General features: G+C 29.9%; 1 pseudogene; it reads right to left on the bottom strand.

Moving 5' to 3' along the window:
• Window positions 1-2,579: 2,579 nt before the first annotated feature.
• Window positions 2,580-6,272, bottom strand: LOC102580198 ((3S,6E)-nerolidol synthase 1-like; annotated as a pseudogene).
• Window positions 6,273-8,686: the final 2,414 nt, after the last annotated feature.

Here is an 8,686-nt window from a genome sequence, read left to right as displayed (position 1 = left end):
AACATCCCCTTTTATTATTTAATCTTAATTATTTTCTTATTTTTTTTAGCTAATCATCCACCCTGACTTTCACTTTCTGTGATAATGGAGAGTTTGATATAAAAAAAATTTGGTTTGCTATGTTAAAGTTTCATACTTCAACGACCTTTTAAGATATTAACGACTAGATAAAGAAGGTTTTTGCGATCTTTCATTACTTCTTATTTACTGTTTGTTATGGTGTATTAAAAATAATAAGTTTTGCATAATTTCTAAATTTTTTTTATTTATTTACAAAAATACCCTCCACTAGCTTTGAGAAATGTAAAATGTTTTGAGGGGGATTTGATGGGTAGTAATATGTTATGTCATTAATCAATCCAATGCATGTGTTAAAACTTGAAATTATTTGTATTACTAATACATGAAAATTCATGATAAAAAGGTATACCAAAAAGATAAAATAATACGCAAAGTTAATACATGCATTATTTCTAAGCATAGGGACTAAAATAATATGAGACAAAAAAAATTGAGCAACTTTCACATATAGCAAACATAAAACCATATTTGTATGCTATATATAACTATAGTTTGCATAATTGCGCTCCATAACAAACATAAATATGTATATTTCGCTATACATATACAAAAGAAAGCAATTGTATAATATGTTTCGGTATACATATATCAAAGATCAAATGTATAATATGTGATTGTATAAAGCGAGAAAGAGAGAAAGACAAAAGAAAACTGGGCAGGGGAATATTGTATTTGTATAATTATAAATGTCTAGGACGAAAATATATGCATTTGTATTTGTATATACAATTTTCTCTCGCTTTATACAAACACAAACGCAATGTATACATTTGTGTTTGTATATAAGCAAGAGAAGCGAGGGAGACTGCACAGCGAGAACGAGAGTGGCGAGCGAGATTCACCAGGAGAGAGGCGAAATAGCAACAGTTTGCTATGGGGTACAATTAAATCAAACTATGGTTATAACATTTAATTTGAATTAATAGTTTGCTATTGTATACAATTTTCCCAAAAAAATTCTCTTAATATAACTTGCTAAAATCAACAAATAAAAAAATAATTATTTTTAATATAGGGACCAAATAAAAAATAAAACGGAGGAAATAACTTTTAAATATAAAAGAGTATTAAGTTCTTAACTTTTTTCTTTATATTTTATTTCTTAACTATAAATAGAAAAACAGTACCAAGTAATAAGGAGTAATAATAGATCTACTTTTTTTTTGTTATACTACATTTGAATTTAAAGAGTCTAATTCAAAATATGAATCACGTGGATTCAACTTTCTATCTCAATATTAAATTTATTACATATTTTTCAAATTGTGAATTCAGACTTATTATTTATTGTAAATGTAAATCTAATTAACTTATATATCAAAATTATGCCCTACAATAAATATTGAATTTAAAACAATTGATGTCATAATGCTACATTCACCTTTAAAGAACTTATAACCACATAATATATGTTGGTTGGGAGAGGAAGGGGCAAACCCATGTCCTTTTTCTTTTTATTAGTAGTAATATTTAGTATTACAAACAACCTTTTTATCCCGTAAAAATAGAAATACAATTTGCACAACATCATATTCTCTTTGTTCCCACTTGCAATAGTACTTATCAATATATATATTTGATATTTTGAATTCAGACATTATTATTTGTGGGCTCCCTCCAAACCCTAGGTAGATGAAGCATAAATGTATAAGAGTAATTGTAGTGGTCATATGTATAAATTTTAGAAGTAAAGTCTATATATAAAAGTTCTTTTCAAATAGGGTATACTGCCAGCATAATCTGTGGTACCACCAACTTGTTGTTTGTCACAAAAAAGTTCCCCAAGAATTAATTTATTTTTAATTGTTGATGAATAGTGTCACACTAAATTCAAATGTAGTATACAATGTCAAAGAACTACATAGTTCAAACATATTCTTAGCACCCTGTATGATTCAATTTGGTTAAGTATTCTCTCAAGAGATTTCCTTCAACAAGGAGATAGAGAACCGACCTGTCCGATTTCGACCCAGTAAGATTGGTCCGCTAATGGCCCCGCATCCAGCAAGCCCGGGACCGACACCCGGTCCCCTTACTTAGTGGACTAGACCGGTCAGTATTTTTTTATTTAGAGCCCAAAAAAGCCGGGTCCCGTTCGGTAAGCCTGGGACTGACACCCGACCCCCTTACTTAGTGGTCTGGGCTGATCCAAATACTTTTTACTCAGAGTTCGGTAAGGCCGGCCCAGTAAGAGACCGATCGACAGCGCGGGAAGTCATCTACGCTCAGCTGCGACAATTCCTGTAAAGACGAGGGCTTAGAGAGTCGGGGTTGGTCGTGTCCAGTCATTAGACTGGAAGCTTGAATGTCCTAACTAAGAAGGTAAGCTCACCACTCCTCGAGGCCAAGGACGGGGTCGAACCGTCATTCCAGGATTTGCAGTCCGATACATTTCCATTATGTTACCTAGCCAAAGATCTGGTAAGTAAATTTTTCTGTGACGACATTTATGATTGTAAAATTAAGGAATGAATCGTTGCAATAATCATATTCAATTTCTTTTGACAATTTTAGATTGTGGTGCTTTGTAATCAAGGGCGAGAAGGAAGTTCATGGAAAGGTAGTTCACATTGATAAATCACCATACAACATAGACTTAATATATTCTTGAAGGATAGGAAGGGATTGGTTATCATCATAACTATACATGAGAGGAACCATTCTTGCAGAATTAAGTGAAGCTTTTGAAAATGATCTTGAAGATGGACTCATTAGATGTAAATGTTCCTTGTTGAGTTTCTTCCATTCATCTTCTATTAGCTTAATCACATGTTCTCTTGCCAATTCAATGGAAGCATCTTTGTTTTCCTTCATGTAACATTCTATGTATGAACCATCTTTTCCTTCTTGATTCTCATCCTAAAGATAGAACATAAAATGTTTTTATTTGAAAAATAAATAAATGTGTCACATAAAAAAGGACAGATAAAGTATTAAAACAAACATAAATTTATTTATATTACCTTTGCACTTCCAAGATCATCCCAAAGACGAAGAATCATGGCCCCAGAAGAAGACATGGATGATATATCCTCTAAATGAATATTAGAGTTTACACCAAGTCCTAAGATATAGAACATGTGAACTAAGATTGTACCAACTCCTGAACTAACAACTCCATTCTTTAGGTACTCATTTGTTGATGGCACCACTCCAGAAGCAAACCATTTTGCTTCTTTTAAAAATGCATTGCACAAATTTCCCCACTAAAATTCAAAAAATAATAGTAACAATTATGAGTATAATAATATATAATAAAGTATATATTGAGAAAATAATTCATTTGTCTTATTTTATATGACATATTTTAGTTCAAAAAAGAGTGGAACATCTTTAATATATGTATATATAGTACCGTATTCCGTAGATTTTGAGTGGGGTTTTGTCCATAGATTTTGTAGACATTATAGCCAATGGAATTAATTGTATTATAAAGAGCCTTGTAAGTTGATCTCATGTATTCTGGTAGGTCCGTCATGGCGTTTAATTCCCACCTAAAATAATAATAATAGCCTTTAAGGTTATAGACCAACAAAAAAAAAATAACGACATTTTACACTATCAGATCATTTTAATCTCAAATAAAATACCTATTGACGGCTTGAGTGAAAAGGGTTAACTCTTCAATAGTCCCATAAACATCAAAGATATCATCAATGACATAAACAAAAGAAATACATTTTGCTAGCTCAATTCTTTGTTGTGACATTCTTGGATCTTGAAGGACTGCCATTGGCCAAGTATACCATTTTAATGGTTGATCTCTCAAAAGCTTCAATTCTTCAGCTAAACCAGAGAGAGAGAGAGAGAGAGAGAGAGAGAGAGAGAGAGAGAGAGAGAGAGAGAGATAGAGAGAGAGAGAGAGAGAGAGAGAGAGAGAGATAGTATAAAGATTTTGTATGTTATATATTAACGGAAAAAAGAAAGATTTGGATCAAGACCTCCAACATTCTAAAAAGTGAGAAAGACATTTTGATATTCAATCGAGACCTTGTAGGAACTTGTGATCAGTAGGGGCGGAGTTAGAAGTCTAGGTCTAAATTCGATTAAATTCAATAGCTTTTGCTCAAATAGTGTATTAGTATTAAGAATTTTATTAAATATGGATAAATATTAAGTTTAGAACCTAATTTGTTAAACTTGATCGTCATTTTAAATTCAAAATCCATAAGATTAAAATTCTGATTTTGTGTCTGGTGATTACTGCTTTTAAACTTGTTTGTAGCATGTAAATTGGCTTATTTTAGGTTATTAATTCGATTTTTTTAATAACCTATAGCTTTGTGAGTTTAATTTTATATATAAAGATAGTTAAAGGATTTTTGCAACATCAAGTCCCCTAAAAATAAGATTAATAACCTAGAAAGTAAAATAAGTTAAAATATAATGGTGGTATCAAACTCCATTATACTCTATATCAGTATAAATAAGTTAAATGCTTAATTATAGGTAATCTGATAGTGTAAAACTCTTATACTGTTAGTGTATAATAGTTAAATTCAACTAATTAATATACCTGGAAACTTGAGCCAATTCATGTTGATGTATCTCTTTTGTTATGGAGTAGTCCATATTTGCCAATTCTTGTAAGGTGCTTCTTCCCCATCCATTAATTCCCTTAAAGTTATTGATGAAGCTTTTGGCCTTGCAACTTGCTAAACTCTTATGGTATGGATACTTCAATGTTTCTTTAATAATTCTAGCTTCATCACATGAGTCACTATTTGCAAGACATGCATTTAGGTGATCACCACTAAAATTTGCAACTTCATCAAGTATGTGTTCACCTTCTACACCAAGTTGTGATGCTTCATATAAACCAATTAATCCATTTACATCATCTTGGCTAAGGTTTAATCCAAATGTCCCATCATCATTGTTCTTGAATCTTTTAAATACATCTGCCCAATGCAATATAAGGTTGTTAGATTAAAATATTTCAAATCGAGGATTAACTTTTATATACAATGTGAATGTAGTACTACAATAATTTAGAAATATTGGACTTCAATGGAAAACCAATTACCTGCTGACACGTGGTAACCTTCTTGTCTCAAAAGTCTGAAACAAAGTGAAATATCATGATGGTTTTGATATTTGTAAAAACAAGCACTTTGCTCATATTCCTTTTGTAAAATTGATTGAATCTCTTCTTGAAAATGGTGTTCAATTCCCATACGTTGAAGTGCATCCACTAAAACAAGATCGTTAGTACTATTTATTTGTGTCCTTAGTGCATACTTTACATCCTTCACAAGTAGTCCAAATTTGGTACTATTGAATCCATCCTGCATTAGTAATTAAGTATTTTCTTAGTATAAAAAAAACAAGAATGGGAAAATACTATTTATGGTGCATCTTTCCCCTTTGTATTAGTAGTAAGGTTATCAAAAGGATTTCTGATTGGGCGGTTACTTTGCGATATTGTGTCAATTCAAGTTTCGAACTTGTGCAGATTTGATTTTCTCTGAGATCTCGAGAATTCTTTAGTAAAGGCATGGCTTAAGCCCACTCGGGACGGGAGATTTTTCAACTACTATTATAATTACAGCTCGTACAACCTTAAGGAATCGAGACTAGTCTAATAAGTTACTAGCTTTATAGTTTGTTTTCTACTGAATTACATAATTGATTTAACTTACATAGTGCAACAGTACGGTATTGACACTCCTTTATTGGAAATTACATCGTATAAATAGATTTACTTTTATATATATATGTTTGTCGCGTTATGAATTTTTATTCAGAATTTGTATCATTTAATGATGCTATGTGAATTGCTAGAAAAATATGAAGTATATTACTAGCTCAATAACAAAAGTTTTATATGGGGATTAGAAAAGACTACCATGATACAAAAGTATATTACAAGCTCAATAATATAAACAAAAGAGATGCATTTTGCTAGCTCAATGTTATGTCTCAACTTACTTCATGAATCTTTAACTTATACACGGATAATATATTTTATGTATGATAGGATAAAATTATCTAATATTATCAATTTATAAAAGTTAAAATCTTACGTTATAGTAGCTTGTTTGAAGATGAGAGGTTTCTTTAAAAAGATCTTCTTGAACATTCCATTTGTTAGAGCTCCTGCATGAAACTTGAATACTTCTTTTGCTTCCAATTTGGCAAAGATATAATTGTGAAGGGTAGAAAGCTATAGTAATATTTGCCATGAAAGATAATTTAATATATACAAATATTTCCCTGCCCAGTTTTCTTTTACCTTTGTCTCTTTCTCGTTATATACATACACAAATTATACAATTGATCTTTTGTATACAACTGCTTTCTTTTGTATATGTATAGCGAATTATACATATATATGTTTGCTATGGAGCGCAATTATGCAAACTTTGCTATAGCATACAAATATGAATTTTGTGTTTGCTATATGTGAAAGTTGCTCTAAAATTATCTATGATTAATTATTTACTGATCTCCACAAGTTGACTATTATAATTATTTTTTCTAAAGAAGTTGATCTATTGAGGTCGGTATTTATATTTATTTATTTTTGATAAATATCTCGACTTGGTCAACAATAAAAAAATTTCATCAGTAATAAATATGTCGACTTGGAAGTAGTTATTTCGTAAGAAATTACTAAAAAATGTGCTTGAGTGATAAGTATATTTTGACTATGTATTTTAGATTTATGATTCAATTCCTATAAGTACTTTTTTTATATAATGATGTTTTACTTTCAGAGTGAATATTGTTAATAATTAATCGAATCTAAAAATAATATTGATTACTAAATGAAGAAATAAGTAGAATAAAAGAATGTCAACATAGAGGACAAGCGTGAAACACATTTACAACGATTTTTTGCACATAAGTATCACGTGTGGTCAATAGTGACGACGATAGTGAAGTGGTTAAAGTAAGCATACAATAAATAACTAATATATTTTTTTATCGAAAAGATTCGAACATGTCAAATCTACCTAGCTTCGCCCTGGTATGCAATGGGCAATCTCAGTAACATGCTTCTATCAAAGCAGTAAAACTCGACCATCGTCTCAGTAAAGTAGCTCATAGATATAGGATACGAACGATTAACAGTTCTTGCTAAAAAAAAGGTAGGGTTGTTCGCAATCGAATTGAATAATACAAATTGAAAAAAAGTTATTTGATTTATTGATAATGAATTATTGATTTAGTAGTTTAGATAACGATTTTGATTTTTTTAATTATCGGTTCTTAACGGTTTAAGATTTTTTCTTAGTAGGTTAACCATAATCTGATAGTAAATTAATAAATTATATTTATCATTCGATATATAAAGTCTTTGACTTAGGATTTAGTTTCATACTTTTATTTTTTGTTGTCTCAACTCTTAGTTATTTTACAGTGTAGTAGTGTTTGCTTTTGAGCAAGACGCAAACTATCAACTCATGTACCTAGTTCATTTGGTTTGTCACCTTGATTCCAAGTGATCTTCAATGATTATTTGGTTTAATCAATTATGTTGGTTATAAAAGTTAGACCAACATTATAATGATCAATAAACGATAAATCAATATCTTGATGATTATATAATAATTTGACATGTCTATAAATTAATAATCGACAAATTAAATCGATAAAATTCAAAATCAAATCAAATCGAATCGACCACGCAATTACTTACCTCACATTTGTGGTGGGCACAACTCCCAGGTAGGGGTGGTGGCCCAAACTCTGCAATATTATCTCTAGCTATTGATATCCACAAATTAAATTGAATCTTAATTTATTTGGACATCAAAAATCAACATCAAAATCGACGAGATTCCTTGATTTTCGTAAAATAAAATAACATTGGACTTTTTTTCTTAATTTTAGTATAATTTTAAATTTGCAAGATTCCTTGATTTTCGTAAAACAACATTTTCATTCTTTTAGTACTTATAATTTTACAAAACCAATACATAAATAACACTGTTCTTTCCTATTTTACCCTTTTTTAACAACCAACTATTATGATTTATGGTCACATCACACACGTATAGACTTCAAAGGTAATGTTTATACAAGTTCCATTCAAGTTGAGTCTACTGCCAGAATAAATAAAATAATTTTTTTTAATTTAAAATTTTTAATTATTTTTTCTTTTAACAACATTAATCTCTCCTCACATTAGCAAAATAAGTAAAAATGTTAGAAATACTTAAATCTATCTTAGTTTTTAAAAATAATAAGTATTTGGGGTCAATTATTTTTAGTAATCATGATAAATAAAATGAACCAATACTTTTAGGTAGGCACATCGTCTCACCGACACTAACAAGTACTCTCTTTCATTTACTTTTACTTATCCGTTATTTTTAAAATAGATTTTCATTTTTATGACTTTCAACGTATTAAGAAATTAAGTACAATTTTTATATATTTCACACTTAGCAGTAATTATTTATTTTCTAAATTATTATTTCTTAAGAGATGTACGAGATTTAAAATGAACAAATAAAAATGAACGGAGAAATTAACAACCAACAATTTGTAGTGTAGGCATTTAGAAACGTCACTTTATTCTTCTCCCATCACACAGTTCAAAATGTCATGTTGGTCTAACTTTAGTTATCTAAAAATCCAACATAATTCACTGTAC

The sequence above is a fragment of the Solanum tuberosum genome, unplaced genomic scaffold, assembly GCF_000226075.1.
Source record: "Solanum tuberosum cultivar DM 1-3 516 R44 unplaced genomic scaffold, SolTub_3.0 scf00149, whole genome shotgun sequence".
Classification (NCBI taxonomy): domain Eukaryota; kingdom Viridiplantae; phylum Streptophyta; class Magnoliopsida; order Solanales; family Solanaceae; genus Solanum; species Solanum tuberosum.
Note: the sequence above shows the minus strand (reverse complement) of the source record. Positions and strands in the feature narration are given on the sequence as shown.